Raw genomic sequence first — 19,269 nt, 5'->3', positions numbered from 1 at the left:
AGAAGAGAGGATGAGGAGATGAATGACTTCCCACTGTTTTGGCTTGTATTCAGATGCTACTCAGGCTAGGTATTAGCAGTTCAAGACATTTTTCTGTCAGTTACGATAGAGTGAACACAGGATGAATGTGTGGCAAGGTCAAGGTAAAAATATCCCTTAGGAACCTGTGATTGTATATTATACTGGACATTAATAGATGTTATAAAAGCATATAAAGTACCCATTTGAAATTAATACAAACGCTGATGGTATTGCCAGATATTTTATGGGAATTGCCATGTCACTAATGTTTACACAGTCCTGCCTCTAAAATGAGCCTGCACAGTTGTATTTTCACTATTTAAACAGTGATCTGAGTCCTTTCTCTTTTCTTTTCTATAGACAGATGACTGACTAGAGATTGGTCTTCTTTGACCTCTCATGTCGTTTATCCCAACAGTCAATTAGGAGGTTAATTTCCTATTGAACTCAATCACGATAACAGAACACACAACACTAATCACAGAGGTCTCTCCTGAAGAGTGCTTAAGATTCCCACCCAAAGACCTTGATTCTTGTTACCTTCCGAAATCATTCGATTAATGACAGAGCATTTTTATCTGCACTGATCTCCCTGCTGCATAGGCAGACTTAATGAGGTGTTCAAAGCCTCTCCTGCTCCTTTCCTACACAAAAATGGAAGTAGGGTTTCATTCAGAATGTGAACTGTAAAGTAAAGCCATTTGATCACATTGCTTGTCAAATATCTGAATGTCATTCCATTCACTGCTTTGATTATCTTATCACCGCAAACCAATGGTGTCACTTGCAATTTTATAAGAAGCAGTTCTTGTTACGTTGTAAAAACGGAGTCGACTGTATGTGCGATCATATATCAATCCATTAAATCACTTTCAAATTCCAGTCAGATCAATAGACTCTAGCAGGAACAGCAGGTTTCCCTGCCCCCCCTTTTTCTCTTCACCTGGGGATTCTATTATTGTCGAGAACTGTCAACTTGTTATACTTCCGTGGAACTGTGTGACTTTATAATGAGCAAGATAAAGGCCAGGGAGGGAAGATAGAGAGATATATAGAGAGAGAGACAGACAGACAGACAGACAGACAGACACAGACAGACAGACAGACAGACATCTCAGCTATCCAAAAATGCATCTTCTCTGGGGGAAAGGGAAGGTAGTGTGGGGCAAAAAAGTATTTAGTCAGCCACCAATTGTGCAAGTTCTCCCACTTAAAAAGATGAGAGAGGCCTGTAATTTTCATCATAGGTACACTTCAACTATGACAGACAAAATGAGAAAAAAAAATCCAGAAAATCACATTGTAGGATTTTTAATGAATTTATTTGCAAATTATGGTGGAAAATAAGTATTTGGTCACCTACAAACAAGCAAGATTTCTGGCTCTCACAGACCTGTAACTTCTTCTTTAAGAGGCTCCTCTGTCCTCCACTCGTTACCTGTATTAATGGCACCTGTTTGAACTTGTTATCAGTATAAAAGACACCTGTCCACAACCTCAAACAGTCACACTCCAAACTCCACTATGGCCAAGACCAAAGAGCTGTCAAAGGACACCAGAAACAAAATTGTAGACCTGCACCAGGCTGGGAAGACTGAATCTGCAATAGGTAAGCAGCTTGGTTTGAAGAAATCAACTGTGGGAGCAATTATTAGGAAATGGAAGACATACAAGACCACTGATAATCTCCCTCGATCTGGGGCTCCACGCAAGATCTCACCCCGTGGGGTCAAAATGATCACAAGAACGGTGAGCAAAAATCCCAGAACCACACGGGGGGACCACGTGAATGACCTGCAGAGAGCTGGGACCAAAGTAACAAAGCCTACCATCAGCAAAGGCATTGAAGATGAAACGTGGCTGGGTCTTTCAGCATGACAATGATCCCAAACACACCACCCGGGCAACGAAGGAGTGGCTTCGTAAGAAGCATTTCAAGGTCCTGGAGTGGCCTAGCCAGTCTCCAGATCTCAACCCCATAGAAAATCTTTGGAGGGAGTTGAAAGTCCATGTTGCCCAGCAACAGCCCCAAAACATCACTGCTCTAGAGGAGATCTGCATGGAGGAATGGGCCAAAATACCAGCAACAGTGTGTGAAAACCTTGTGAAGACTTACAGAAAACGTTTGACCTCTGTCATTGCCAACAAAGGGTATATAACAAAGTATTGAGATAAACTTTTGTTATTGACCAAATACTTATTTTCCACCATAATTTGCAAATAAATTCATAAAAAATCATACAATGTGATTTTTTTGATTTTTTTTCTCATTTTGTCTGTCATAGTTGAAGTGTACCTATGATGAAAATTACAGGCCTCTCTCATCTTTTTAAGTGGGAGAACTTGCACAATTGGTGGCTGACTAAATACTTTTTTGCCCCACTGTATAAGCAGGTGCGGATGTCTCTTTAATTCATTAAATAATAATAGAGTAACAAGTAATTATGTTTTAAGAGCCAATCAATTAGTGTCACACAACGATCTACCAATTAAGGCTTATACTCTTTAATGTGATTCATTTCTTTGGTATTTCGTTACACTACATGTATTAAATTCCACTGTAATTTCTGTTACAGGGACCAAGCTAAAAATATTCTATATTTCCATGAGTCTGTCCCTGTGTGCCTCTGGGTGCTTATCTCCCTACAGGTCTATCTCATTCCTGCAGCCACTATGGCTATTTTTAGCCTAGTGACAAGTGCGCTCCAGCTAGCGCTTGGTGTCCCTGGTGATTACACACCAATGGTGAGTCTAATTGAGAATGTGAGTGTGTGTGTGTTTGTGTTTGCTTTTTCATCATATCTTCTCCAACAATGGATGCTGTTGGACCGTGCAAACGTGCATGCACTCACACACACAACAACCCCTCGTTCTTTGCCACGTTATTTAATCTACTATATCCGTCCCTTTCTCCTCTCTCTATACTTTCATCCCTCAGCCTGTTTTACAATCACACTTCTTGCACTCCTTCTCTGTCATCTCTCTTTTTCCCTCTCTGCAATCTCACTCCTACTCTCTGTCATCTTTTCTCTGCTTGCTTTACTTGCCACACACCTCCTCTCTGTCACCCCATCCGTACCAGTTCCCCCCCTTCCTGCCAGCCTGCTGATTCAACCCAGTATCGCCTTTTTTTGCTTACATACTGACTATCGTGTGATGTTAAGCAGATTCAAAAGATCTATCATGCATTGATAATATGCATAAAGTATAATAGTAGACGTCAAAATATAAGTATTGGAGATTTTGAGAAAATGAAAATGTATACCTCACTAATTTAGGGTGATACAGTATTGAAACTCCCATTGCTATGATTCAGAGTGTTTGGGAAAACAAGTCAACGTCACCATACAGGTACTATATACAGTAGGTACGTAACAGAGTCAACGTCACCATACAGGTACCATATACAGTAGATACGTAACAGAGTCAACGTCACCATACAGGTACCATATACAGTAGGTACGTAACAGAGTCAACGTCACCATACAGGTACCATATACAGTAGGTACGTAACAGAGTCAACGTCACCATACAGGTACCATATACAGTAGGTACGTAACAGAGTCACCGTCACCATACAGGTACCATATACAGTAGGTACGTAACAGTCACCGTCACCATACAGGTACCATATACAGTAGGTACGTAACAGAGTCAACGTCACCATACAGGTACCATATACAGTAGGTACGTAACAGAGTCAACGTCACCATACAGGTACCATATACAGTAGGTACGTAACAGAGTCAACGTCACCATACAGGTACCATATACAGTAGGTACGTAACAGAGTCACCGTCACCATACAGGTACCATATACAGTAGGTACGTAACAGAGTCAACGTCACCATACAGGTACCATATACAGTAGGTACGTAACAGAGTCAACGTCACCATACAGGTACTATATACAGTAGGTACGTAACAGAGTCAACGTCACCATACAGGTACTATATACAGTAGGTACGTAACAGAGTCACCGTCACCATACAGGTACCATATACAGTAGGTACGTAACAGAGTCAACGTCACCATACAGGTACCATATACAGTAGGTACGTAACAGAGTCAACGTCACCATACAGGTACCATATACAGTAGGTACGTAACAGAGTCAACGTCACCATACAGGTACTATATACAGTAGGTACGTAACAGAGTCAACGTCACCATACAGGTACCATATACAGTAGATACGTAACAGAGTCAACGTCACCATACAGGTACCATATACAGTAGGTACGTAACAGAGTCAACGTCACCATACAGGTACCATATACAGTAGGTACGTAACAGAGTCAACGTCACCATACAGGTACCATATACAGTAGGTACGTAACAGAGTCAACGTCACCATACAGGTACCATATACAGTAGGTACGTAACAGAGTCAACGTCACCATACAGGTACCATATACAGTAGGTACGTAACAGAGTCAACGTCACCATACAGGTACCATATACAGTAGGTACGTAACAGAGTCAACGTCACCATACAGGTACCATATACAGTAGGTACGTAACAGAGTCAACGTCACCATACAGGTACCATATACAGTAGGTACGTAACAGAGTCAACGTCACCATACAGGTACCATATACAGTAGGTACGTAACAGAGTCAACGTCACCATACAGGTACCATATACAGTAGGTACGTAACAGAGTCAACGTCACCATACAGGTACCATATACAGTAGGTACGTAACAGAGTCAACGTCACCATACAGGTACCATATACAGTAGGTACGTAACAGAGTCACCGTCACCATACAGGTACCATATACAGTAGGTACGTAACAGAGTCAACGTCACCATACAGGTACCATATACAGTAGGTACGTAACAGAGTCACCGTCACCATACAGGTACCATATACAGTAGGTACGTAACAGAGTCAACGTCACCATACAGGTACCATATACAGTAGGTACGTAACAGAGTCACCGTCACCATACAGGTACCATATACAGTAGGTACGTAACAGAGTCAACGTCACCATACAGGTACCATATACAGTAGATACGTAACAGAGTCACCGTCACCATACAGGTACCATATACAGTAGATACGTAACAGAGTCAACGTCACCATACAGGTACCATATACAGTAGGTACGTAACAGAGTCAACGTCACCATACAGGTACCATATACAGTAGGTACGTAACAGAGTCAACGTCACCATACAGGTACCATATACAGTAGGTACGTAACAGAGTCAACGTCACCATACAGGTACCATATACAGTAGGTACGTAACAGAGTCAACGTCACCATACAGGTACCATATACAGTAGGTACGTAACAGAGTCAACGTCACCATACAGGTACCATATACAGTAGGTACGTAACAGATTCAACGTCACCATACAGGTACCATATACAGTAGGTACGTAACAGAGTCAACGTCACCATACAGGTACCATATACAGTAGGTACGTAACAGAGTCAACGTCACCATACAGGTACCATATACAGTAGGTACGTAACAGAGTCAACGTCACCATACAGGTACCATATACAGTAGGTACGTAACAGAGTCACCGTCACCATACAGGTACCATATACAGTAGGTACGTAACAGAGTCACCGTCACCATACAGGTACCATATACAGTAGGTACGTAACAGAGTCACCGTCACCATACAGGTACCATATACAGTAGGTACGTAACAGAGTCACCGTCACCATACAGGTACCATATACAGTAGGTACGTAACAGAGTCAACGTCACCATACAGGTACCATATACAGTAGGTACGTAACAGAGTCAACGTCACCATACAGGTACCATATACAGTAGGTACGTAACAGAGTCAACGTCACCATACAGGTACCATATACAGTAGGTACGTAACAGAGTCAACGTCACCATACAGGTACCATATACAGTAGGTACGTAACAGAGTCAACGTCACCATACAGGTACCATATACAGTAGGTACGTAACAGAGTCAACGTCACCATACAGGTACCATATACAGTAGGTACGTAACAGAGTCAACGTCACCATACAGGTACCATATACAGTAGGTACGTAACAGAGTCAACGTCACCATACAGGTACCATATACAGTAGGTACGTAACAGAGTCAACGTCACCATACAGGTACCATATACAGTAGGTACGTAACAGAGTCAACGTCACCATACAGGTACCATATACAGTAGGTACGTAACAGAGTCAACGTCACCATACAGGTACCATATACAGTAGGTACGTAACAGAGTCAACGTCACCATACAGGTACCATATACAGTAGGTACGTAACAGAGTCAACGTCACCATACAGGTACCATATACAGTAGGTACGTAACAGAGTCAACGTCACCATACAGGTACCATATACAGTAGGTACGTAACAGAGTCAACGTCACCATACAGGTACCATATACAGTAGGTACGTAACAGAGTCAACGTCACCATACAGGTACCATATACAGTAGGTACGTAACAGAGTCAACGTCACCATACAGGTACCATATACAGTAGGTACGTAACAGAGTCAACGTCACCATACAGGTACCATATACAGTAGGTACGTAACAGAGTCAACGTCACCATACAGGTACCATATACAGTAGGTACGTAACAGAGTCAACGTCACCATACAGGTACCATATACAGTAGGTACGTAACAGAGTCAACGTCACCATACAGGTACCATATACAGTAGGTACGTAACAGAGTCAACGTCACCATACAGGTACCATATACAGTAGGTACGTAACAGAGTCAACGTCACCATACAGGTACCATATACAGTAGGTACGTAACAGAGTCAACGTCACCATACAGGTACCATATACAGTAGGTACGTAACAGAGTCAACGTCACCATACAGGTACCATATACAGTAGGTACGTAACAGAGTCAACGTCACCATACAGGTACCATATACAGTAGGTACGTAACAGAGTCAACGTCACCATACAGGTACCATATACAGTAGGTACGTAACAGAGTCAACGTCACCATACAGGTACCATATACAGTAGGTACGTAACAGAGTCAACGTCACCATACAGGTACCATATACAGTAGGTACGTAACAGAGTCAACGTCACCATACAGGTACCATATACAGTAGGTACGTAACAGAGTCAACGTCACCATACAGGTACCATATACAGTAGGTACGTAACAGAGTCAACGTCACCATACAGGTACCATATACAGTAGGTACGTAACAGAGTCAACGTCACCATACAGGTACCATATACAGTAGGTACGTAACAGAGTCAACGTCACCATACAGGTACCATATACAGTAGGTACGTAACAGAGTCAACGTCACCATACAGGTACCATATACAGTAGGTACGTAACAGAGTCAACGTCACCATACAGGTACCATATACAGTAGGTACGTAACAGAGTCAACGTCACCATACAGGTACCATATACAGTAGGTACGTAACAGAGTCACCGTCACCATACAGGTACCATATACAGTAGGTACGTAACAGAGTCACCGTCACCATACAGGTACCATATACAGTAGGTACGTAACAGAGTCACCGTCACCATACAGGTACCATATACAGTAGGTACGTAACAGAGTCACCGTCACCATACAGGTACCATATACAGTAGGTACGTAACAGAGTCAACGTCACCATACAGGTACCATATACAGTAGGTACGTAACAGAGTCACCGTCACCATACAGGTACCATATACAGTAGGTACGTAACAGAGTCAACGTCACCATACAGGTACCATATACAGTAGGTACGTAACAGAGTCACCGTCACCATACAGGTACCATATACAGTAGGTACGTAACAGAGTCAACGTCACCATACAGGTACCATATACAGTAGGTACGTAACAGAGTCAACGTCACCATACAGGTACCATATACAGTAGGTACGTAACAGAGTCAACGTCACCATACAGGTACCATATACAGTAGGTACGTAACAGAGTCAACGTCACCATACAGGTACCATATACAGTAGGTACGTAACAGAGTCAACGTCACCATACAGGTACCATATACAGTAGGTACGTAACAGAGTCAACGTCACCATACAGGTACCATATACAGTAGGTACGTAACAGAGTCAACGTCACCATACAGGTACCATATACAGTAGGTACGTAACAGAGTCAACGTCACCATACAGGTACCATATACAGTAGGTACGTAACAGAGTCAACGTCACCATACAGGTACCATATACAGTAGGTACGTAACAGAGTCAACGTCACCATACAGGTACCATATACAGTAGGTACGTAACAGAGTCAACGTCACCATACAGGTACCATATACAGTAGGTACGTAACAGAGTCAACGTCACCATACAGGTACCATATACAGTAGGTACGTAACAGAGGCACATGTTGTGTACCCATGTACAAATCATATCAGAAGTTCACATCATGCATTATTTGGGACATACTATGTTAGACAAAAAAAGGACCTGACAATCTCAAGGGAACATACAAAAAGCTGAAATGTCTTGAGTCAATAAGTATTCAACCCATTTGTTATGGCAAGTCTAAATACATTCAGGAGTAAAAAGTTGCTTAACAAGTCACATAAGTTGCATGGACTCACTCTGTGAGCAATAATAGTGTTTAACATTATTTTTGAATGACTACCTCATGTCTATACCTCACAGTTCCCTCAGTCGAGCAGTGAATTTATAGACACAAAGATCAGGGAGGTGTCCTATCTCACAAAGAAGGGCACCTATTGGTTGATGGGTAAAAAAAAAAGCAGACATTGAATATCCCTTTGAGCATGGTGAAGTTATTAATTACACTTTGGATGGTGTATCAATACAACCAGTCACTACACAAATACAGGCGTCCTTCCTAACTCAATTGGCGGAAAGGAAGGAAACCGCTCAGGGATTTCCCCATGAGGCCAATGTTGACTTTAAAACAGTTACAGAGTTGAATGGCTGTGATAGAAAACTGATGATGGATCAACAACATTGTAGTTAGTATGCCTTCAGAAAGTATTCCTAACCTTTGACTTATTACACATTTTGTTGTGGTACAGCCTGAATTCAAAATTAAATATATTTTTCTAACCCATCTACACACAATACCCCATAATGACAAAGTGAAAATATGTTATTGAAAATGAAATACAGAAATATCTGATTTACATAAGTATTCACAGCAATGAGCCAATACTTTGTAGAAGTAACTTTGGCAACGATTACAGCTGTGAGTATTTCTTGGTAAGTGTCTAAAAGCTTTCTACACCTGGATTGTGCAGCATTTGCCCATTATTCTTTTGAAAATTCTTCAAACTCTGTCAAATTGGGTATTGATCATTGCTAGACAACCATTTTCAGGTCTTGCCATAGGTTTTCAAGTAGATTTAAATCAAAACTGTACCTTGACCACTCAGGAACATTCACTGTCTTCTTGATAAGCAACTCCAGTGTAGATTTGGCAGAAATGACAGTGAAAAGAATGAAGTCTGCACAGTCTATAAATATTCCAAAGGCAGTAAAGTAAAACTGCAAAAAAATGTGGCAAAGAAATTAACTTTATGTCCTGAATACAAAATGCTATGTTTGGGGCAAATCCAACACATCACTGAATAACACTCATATTTTCAAGCATGGTGGTGGCTGCATCGTGTTATGGGTATGCTTGTCATCGGCAAGAACTAGGGATTTTTTGGGAGGATATAACAGGCAAAATCCTAGAGGAAATGTCACGACTTCCTCCGAAGTCGGTCCCTCTCCTTGTTCGGGCGATGTTTGGTGGTCGACGTCACCGGTCTTCTAGCCATCGCCGATCCACTTTTAATTTTCCATTTGTTTTGTCTTGTCTTCCCACACACCTGGTTTCAATTACATCAATTACATGTTGTGTATTTAACCCTCTGTTCCCCCTATGTCCTTGTCCGGTATTGTTTATTGTAAGTGCTTGTGCATGTTATGTCTGGTGTGCGTCAGGGTTATGTACCCATTTATTGATTGTTCTGTTTTCCAGTGGGTTTTTATTATTAAACTGCGCCGTTGGAAACACAGTTTTTGCTCTCCTGCGTCTGACTTCTCTGCCGCCAGTACGCACCCCTTACAGGAAAAGCTTGTTCAGTCTGTTTTAAAACAGACACTGGGAGACACATTCACCTTTCATCAGGACAATAACCTAAAACACAAGGCCAAATATACACTGGAGTTGCTTTTGCTTACCAAGACGACACTGAATGTTTGTGAGTGACCTAGTTACAGTTTTGACTTACATCGGTTTGAATATCTATGGCAAGACTTGAAAATAGCTGTTTAGCAATGATTAACTACCAACTTGACAAAGCTTGAAGAATAAAAAATAAAAAAACAATGTGCAAATACTGTACAATCTAGGTGTGCAAAACTCTTGGACTTGGCCAGAAAGACTCACAGCTGTAATCAATGCCTAAGGAGATTCTGACATGTATTGACTCAGGGGGTTGAATACTTACGTAATCAAGATATAGATTTTTTTCTTCCACTTTGACATTACAGAGCATTTTGTGTAGATCGTTGACAAACAAATTACAATTAAATCCATTTTAATCCCAATTTGATAACACAACAAAATGTTGAAAAAGTTAAGCTGTGTGAATACTTTCTGAAGGGATTGTATGAGTATGTCAAAACAATATAGTCTATTTGTATGTACTTGCAAAATTTATACAGCCATAAATGAGCAACTAATATTGAGCAACTGATTTCAGGTTTTCATCAGAAAGTAAAGGACCAGGTAGGAATAAATTGTGCTGGAGTTCCTCTTTAAAACACTTGACCCATAGAGTATACAGTAGTAATACTGAAAAGCCATTTCACTCTTTAATTAACTCCATCCTAAGCTGTTAAATACTTGAGGGCTGAGCACTGAGCAGTTAAGCAGCAGGCTATGTTGTGGTTTTTATCAGACATTAACGAAGCTTACAGCTTAATTACTCTTTATACCAAGAGTGTGACGGTACATGCTGTCTTCTCACTTCAACTTACCAGATAACTTCAGAGGATAGAAAGCAGAGAAAAGTTGGACTGGAGTCAATTTGACATGTATTAGACTATTTTTGCTTTGTCTTGACTGCCATCAAGTGGCCATACGTGGCAATAGCACAGTGTCTCTGGTTCAATACTCTGATGAACAACATGAGGGATATAACATTGTTCCATAATGAATTAAACTTCTATAGAACTGTATTTGTGTGTAACAAAACAGCATATTTACAAAGGATGAGGGTAAAATAGTAATAAACAGTTACCTAGAGTACATTATTGAGAGGAGCAGTATGATGAGGATAAACAATCCGTGGCAAACATACTGTATCCACCAAACAACTTCAATGTTTCTTACATACCAACACATAAAACCTCTCTCTAGTTATATTGCATTAACCATGATATAGTACACACCATTCCTACAGGTTTAACTGACATCTGTAACATATTGGGAAGTGCAGAACAGCCAAACCTCTTTAAAGTTAACCTTCCACTAGCACCAGACAGTCTTCTTAAGGGTTCAGTCCAGGTGTTGTCAGACGTGCTTTAGGTCAGGTTGATGATTAGGATGCATCCTTGTCAATTTTAGGTGCCAGGTAGTACTTGATGTGGCCGATGTCTGCAATCCTGTACTCCGCCACTGGAGGTAAAGAGCAAACAGGTTGAGATGGTCTTACACACCTTACCCTTGAACAGAATCTCCACAGACCTGAGTCTTCAGGGCCAACAGTGATCATGGAAGTTATGAACAGCTAATTTGTTACCATACTATTACCAGATTATTACCACTTCAATCCGTTCTGTACCGCTACTTACTAATAGGCAGCATGAGTAAAAGACGGCCTTGGTTGGCTTTGAGAGTTGCAATTAAAAATGAATAAGTAAGTGGTGTGACTCTCTGTGAAGTCTTCCCTCTGCAGTCTCTGGGCATGTAGCGTACCTAGAGGGATGCCAGCTGACATGCAGAGGGTGACCGTGTTGGAGAGAGAGGAGTAGCTCTGGAGAAGAAGTTCAGGTAGTTGAGGGTAAAGATCAGCCGTACTGGTTCTTTGATCTCAATTCACCTGTAGGAGACAGAATCAAAAATGGGTCACTTTGGAATTATGGCTCTCGCTTTCTTCAGCTTGACCCATTTAAGCGTAATCAGCCTCAAATAACCCAGAGGGTGGAGCAAAATTAGGAATGAGGCATTTTGCTGCAAAACGGTTTTATTATGCAAAGTTCTCTGTTAATAGTACTTGTGCTGAGCCTTTTGACAGATTGATTTAAAAGGTTATGTAAGTCGGGGCAGCAGGTAGCCTCGCAATTAAGAGTCTTAGGCCAGTAACCGAAAAGTCGCTGGTTCGAATCCCCGAGCCAACTAGGTGAAAAATATGTTGATGTGACCTTGAGCAAGGCACTTAACCTTAATTGCTTGAGAGTCACTGTCAGTAATGGATGATCCCTGGCCCTGATCCCGCTTTCAAGGGGAGTGGGATATGCAAAAAACACATTTCCAGTTCACACACGTGTATAATACACACTTGTATCTAATTATTAAGTGTGCAGTGCACTTGGCTCAAGTCAACAATCCAAACAACTACAGTAATTGCTATTGAAGTGGTCGGCCTAGTGGTTAGTTGCCTGACTACAAATGATGTCCTGTGGCTGTTGATTTGACTGTCAGGGCAAGTGAGTGTGAGTCTGTGTGTGGAGGCAGTCAGGCCTCTCTCACCGACTCATCCTCATTGTCCACAATGTTGTTCTGGGACAGCTTGATGTTGCCAGTGCACAACTCCCCACTGGCTGAGAACTGGACCCCGCCTTTTGCACAAGTGATCATGACAGCATCCCGATTTGGGACAGGTCTCTACAAATCCGTGAGAATTCGCCAGACGGCATTTTCACCACACAATTGTACTCTTGTTCCTAAAGAGAGAACAGGATATCGTGCGAGCTAAACATTTTGCCAGCTCCTCCACTTCCACTGTACATTAATGGACATTGAAAAGATCACATCTAAATTGCACTGAACCGATTGTGAATAAGGAATAAAGATTGCTTACTGGAATACGGAGCTGTTCCACATTCAAGTCCATCGACTTAGTCTCATAGTCAGAGACTTTCTCCTGATCTAACAACATAGAGACAAGGTTATACATTAGGACATGCCTCAGAAAATATATGACCTTCATACATGGAACAGGTCACTCAGCAGGTGTTTACAAAGAGTGTGTGTATGTGGCCAGCCTGGTCTCATAGACTAGACATAACATAGTAAATGTAAACCGGGACAAATTAGGTTGTTAAGTTTGGTATAGTCACATAAGACAGTTACTTAATATCCTTTTACTGCAGTGGGCTAAATCAGGGTCACACAGAGTGATTCTTGGTAGTTTTAAACAAATCTACTTTGAAACAAAAGTATACACCTCACACACATGGTTATGGGCTTATGTAGCATGTCAGATATAGAGTTGAAATGTATTCAATCTTGAGTTTGCATCCCAATATTACACTTTATATTCATCACAGAAGACTGAAGTATATCAAAACTGTTTGACATACTGTAAAAAACGGATTTTTGTTGTAGAAAAAAAAAAGTATTATGAAAAATAATAATAACATTCCACCCAAGAGGCCAAAGACGGTGCTTTTTGTCATTGACTGCAGCAAAGGGCTAAAATGAATGTAGAGTGGTTGGTCGGGGTGGGTAGGCATTTAACACGAACATCTAGCAACCCGAATCTCATCACGGACAACTGTAGTATTTTAACTAATTAGGAACTTTTTAGCTACTTTGCAACTACTTATAATATTAGCTAACCCTTCCCCTAACCCAGGGTTTCCCAAACACGGTCCTGGGCACCCTCTCACACCCGGGTGCACGTTTTGGCTTTTGCCCTAGCAATACACAGCTGATTCAAATAACCAAGTCATCCTCAAGCTTTGATTATTTGAATCCGCTGTGTAGTGCTAGGGCAAAAAAACTAAATCTGCACCCGGGGGACCCTGGACCAAGTTTGATAACCTACCCTAACCCTAACCCTTTTAGCTAACTCTTCCCCTAACCCTAACCCTTTTAGCTAACCCTTCCCCTAACCCTAACCCTTTTAGCTAACCCTTCCCCTAACCATAACCCTTTTAGCTAACCCTTCCCCTAACCCTAACCATTTAACCTTACTCCTAAACTTAACCCTAACCCCTAGCCTAGCTAACATTAGCCAGCTAGCTAACATTAGCCACCTAGCTAGAATTCGTAACATATCATAAGTTTAGCAGATTTGTAACATTGTATGTTTTGCTAATTCATAACATACTGTACGTTTAGCAAATTCGTAACATGTAATACGAATTGTAATTTGTAACATATCATACGAAATGGGTGATGGACGTCCACAATATATACCATACGAAACATGACATATCATACTACACTGAACAAAAAATACAAACACAAGATGTAAAGTGTTGGTCCCATGTTTCATGAGCTGAAATAACATTTCCCAGAAATTGTCCATATGTACACTAAATAATATTTCTCTCAAATGTTGTGCACAAATTTGTTTACATCCCTTTTAGTGAGCCTTTCTCCTTTGCCAAGATAATCCATCCACCTGACAGGTGTGGCATATTAAGAAGCTGATTAAACAGCATGATCATAACACAGGTGCACCTTGTGCTGGGGACAATAAAAGGCCACTCTAAAAATGTGCAGTTTTGTCACACAACACAATGCCACAAATGTCATGCTGACTGCAGGAATGTTGACCAGAGCTGTTGCCAGACAATTTAATGTTCATTTCTCTACCATAAGCCGCCTCCAAAGTCGTGTTAGAGAATTTGACAGCATGTCCAACCGGCCTCACAACCACGTGTATGGCGTCGTGTGGGTGAGCGGTTTGCTGATGACAATGTTGTTAACAGTGTTCCCCATGGTGGCGGTGGGGTTACACTATGGGCAGGCTTAAGCTACGGACAACTAACACAATTGTATTTTATCGATGACAATTTGAATTCATAGAGATACAGTGCCGAGATCCTGAGGCCCATTGTCGTGCCATTCATCACCTCATGTTTCAGCACGATAATGCACGGCCCCATGTTGTAAGGATCTGTACACAATTCCTCGAAGCTGAAAATGTCCCAGTTCTTCCATGGCCTGCATACTCACTTGACATGTCCCATTGAGCATGTTTGGGATGCTCTGGATCGACGTGTATGACAGGATGTTCCAGTTCCCGCCAATATCCAGCAACTTCCCACAGCCATTGAAGTGGAGTGGGACAACATTCCACAGGCCACAATAAACAGCCTGATCAACTCTATGCGAAGGAGATGTGTTGCGCTGCATGAGGCAAATGGTGGTCACACCATATACAGACTGTTTTTTTTATCCATGCCCCTAGCTTTTTTTAACGGTATTTGTGACCAACAGATGCATATCTGTATTCCCAGTCATGTGAAATCCATAGATTTGGGCCTAATTAATTAATTTATATTGACTGATTTCCTTATATGAACTGTAACTCAGTAAAAAAAAATGAAATTGTTGCCTGTTGCATTTACAGTGGGGAGAACAAGTATTTGATACACTGCCGATTTTGCAGGTTTTCCTACTTACAAAGCATGTAGAGGTCTGTAATTTTTATCATAGGTACACTTCAACTATGAGAGACGGAATCTAAAACAAAAATCCAGAAAATCACATTGTATGATTTTTAAGTAATTAATTTGCATTTTATTGCATGACATAAGTATTTGATACATCAGAAAAGCAGAACTTAATATTTGGTACAGAAACCTTTGTTTGCAATTACAGAGATCATACGTTTCCTGTAGTTCTTGACTAGGTTTGCACACACTGCAGCAGGGATTTTGGCCCACTCCTCCCTACAGATCTTCTCCAGATCCTTCAGGTTTCGGGGCTGTCGCTGGGCAATACGGACTTTCAGCTCCCTCCAAAGATTTTCTATTGGGTTCAGGTCTGGAGACTGGCTAGGCCACTCCAGGACCTTGAGATGCTTCTTACGGAGCCACTCCTTAGTTGCCATGGCTGTGTGCTTCGTGTCGTTGTCATGCTGGAAGACCCAGCCACGACCCATCTTCAATGCTCTTACTGAGGGAAGGAGGTTGTTGGCCAAGATCTCGCGATACATGGCCCCATCCATCCTCCCCTCAATACGGTGCAGTCGTCCTGTCCCCTTTGCAGAAAAGCATCCCCAAAGAATGATGTTTCCACCTCCATGCTTCACGGTTGGGATGGTGTTCTTGGGGTTGTACTCATACTTCTTCTTCCTCCAAACACGGCGAGTGGAGTTAGACCAAAAAGCTCTATTTTTGTCTCATCAGACCACATGACCTTCTCCCATTCCTCCTCTGGATCATCCAGATGGTCATTGGCAAACTTCAGACGGGCCTGGACATGCACTGGCTTAAGCAGGGGGACCTTGCGTGCGCTGCAGGATTTTAATCCATGACGGCGTAGTGTGTTACTAATGGTTTTCTTTGAGACTGTGGTCCCAGCTCTCTTCAGGTCATTGACCAGGTCCTGCCGTGTAGTTCTGGGCTGATCCCTCACCTTCCTCATGATCATTGATGCCCCACGAGGTGAAATCTTGCATGGAGCCCCAGACCGAGGGTGATTGACCGTCATCTTGAACTTCTTCCATTTTCTAATAATTGCGCCAACAGTTGTTTCCTTCTCACCAAGCTGCTTGCCTATTGTCCTGTAGCCCATCCCAGCCTTGTGCAGGTCTACAATTTTATCCCTGATGTCCTTACACAGCTCTCTGGTCTTGGCCATTGTGGAGAGGTTGGAATCTGTTTGATTGTGTGTGGACAGGTGTCTTTTATACAGGTAACGAGTTCAAACAGGTGCAGTTAATACAGGTAATGAGTGGAGAACAGGAGGGCTTCTTAAAGAAAAACTAACAGGTCTGTGAGAGCCGGAATTCTTACTGGTTGGTAGGTGATCAAATACTTATGTCATGCAATAAAATGCAAATTAATTATTTAAAAATCATACAATGTGATTTTCTGGATTTTTGTTTTAGATTCCGTCTCTCACAGTTGAAGTGTACCTATGATAAAAATTACAGACCTCTACATGCTTTGTAAGTAGGAAAACCTGCAAAATCGGCAGTGTATCAAATACTTGTTCTCCCCACTGTATAGATTTTTTTGTCCAGTATAAATGGAGTGTCTTGGATTTACATACAGAATAATATGAAAGGCTCTGAGACCTACTTACTGGCCTACTTACTTTCAGTCTCAAACATCAGGAGAAGAGTCTCTGCAGTGTCATTTGCACGTAGGGTGATGATGTCGTCATTCCCTGCACACCTCAACATCTTGGACATGCTGCAAGTAAGCCAGCAAGTGTTAATTTTAGGTCAACTCAACAGTTATCAATGCATGCCAACTCATGAAAAGGAATGCACACTTTGTTCACGCACCTGGTTAGGTTGACTCCCATAGCGAGCGTGCGATCACAGCGATACCAGTCGAATCCATCGCTTCGCAAATTGAGGTGCACGAGGGAAACATGTGACGAGTCCATACTCTGGAGGGAGATGCCCGAGGACCTCACATCCCAGCAAGCTTCAGTGACAAGGTCTTTCAGAGCGTCCAAAACTTTCTTTAGTATTAGACCTTGGGTCAATCGTGCCTCAAACATTTCGCTTTTGTTTGTGTTTTCATTGCTGATTTGGAAAGCAGTATTTAGGATCAGCTGCTGCTACAGGTCGAAATATGCGCAAGGAGCCCTCCTAATGTTATTCCCACAATTAAATGTAGGCCGCGTTCCAGACCATCTACAAAGCAGTCCTGTTGCACAAATAAAACCACACGAATATTCTGGCATGAGGTACTTGGTGTAAGAATAGTTTTTTATTTTGTTTATTTATCCTTTATTTAATCACAGAAGTCACAATGAGATTTAAATATATTTTTCAAGTGAGCCCTAGCCAAGAAAGCAGCATACATTAAGTTACACATGAGACAACACAACATAAAACATAACAATGAATGCAAGTTAAAACAGTGCATAAGATCATTTAAAAGGTTTAAAAACATGTGCAATCTGTGGTCAACAGCCATCCAATCTGGGATTTAAAATCATCAATCAGAATAAAATGATCTAGTTTCACTTTTTGCAAAGTGTTCCAAGATGATGGGGCAGCAAAGCTAAATGCTTTTACCAAACTAAGTTCTTGTGTTGGGAACATTATATAAAATACAGTTCTGTGATCTTAGATGGTAATGTCAATTACTCTGTAGGGTGAGTAAAGTGCTTAAATATATTGGCAGCTGCCATTAGATGGCTTTATGGACAACCACGTACCAGTGAGTCTGTGGACTTACAGTTAAGGATGGCCATCCTGCCAACTGATAAATCAGGTATTTTGTTTAAAACTAACATTTTGTTTGACTTGGGTTGATCCGAAATTATGAATTGAATCAAACATAAACAAGTTCTGGATTTAATTGAATTATGGATTTATTTATTTTTGTATTCTCTCCACCCCAGTTCAGTATTTCCATGTGTAGTAAAAGTCCATCTCCTTCCATTCCTGGGTCCTGTGTGTGCACTACAAGATAACAGGCACTTTGACCACAAGATGTCAGCATTCTGCTTCTGATTCAGTGGTAGGCTACGCGGTGGTAGGTGGTAGGCTATTTCAGTGGTAGGCTACGCGGAACAAAAGGGATGGAGGGTGTGTTGTAAATTCACTCTGGAAAGCCAGAGTGTGCTCAGAGTGCACTCTGGGTGTTAATAAAGTCAGAGTCTTGTCAGAATGTCTGTTCCTAAATTCAGAGAGTTTCGCTCTCGGAGCGTTCAGAGCGCAAACTGGACGTTCTGGCCAAGGAGTAGGGTTGATCCGAGCCTTCGGACCTCACAACGTCGGTCAAGCACCCAAGCTAACTGGCTAAAGTTGGCTAGCTTGCTAGCTTCTTTCAGACACAAATGAGAGAACACCTCACTCTGACCATTTTACTCACCCTAGCAGAGCTGGTTCGGCTGTTTTCATGGTATCTCGAGCGTTCTTGACTAACTGTGCTGCTGGCAACAATTTCATTTATTTTCTAAATTGGCGAAGATTACTGACACCGGTCATACTCAACGGGTGTTGCGTGTTCGTAAATTAATCAGTTATTCTGTGCTCTGGCACACAGACAAGACTGCTCTGAAATCGGAGTAGATAGCCAGAGGGAATTTACGAACGCACCCTAAGTTATCCTTTGTGACAAGGCTGAGACAAGGCTGACACACTTCAGTTGACACAGTATCTC

General features: G+C 41.7%; 1 pseudogene; it reads right to left on the bottom strand.

The window, feature by feature from the left end:
- Nucleotides 1-11,558: 11,558 nt before the first annotated feature.
- Nucleotides 11,559-17,653, bottom strand: LOC139544662 (proliferating cell nuclear antigen-like; annotated as a pseudogene).
- Between the last annotated feature and the right edge of the window lie 1,616 nt (nucleotides 17,654-19,269).

The sequence above is a fragment of the Salvelinus alpinus genome, chromosome 18 (genome assembly GCF_045679555.1).
Source record: "Salvelinus alpinus chromosome 18, SLU_Salpinus.1, whole genome shotgun sequence".
Classification (NCBI taxonomy): Eukaryota; Metazoa; Chordata; class Actinopteri; order Salmoniformes; family Salmonidae; genus Salvelinus; species Salvelinus alpinus.
This window is presented reverse-complemented; position numbering and strand designations above follow the sequence as displayed.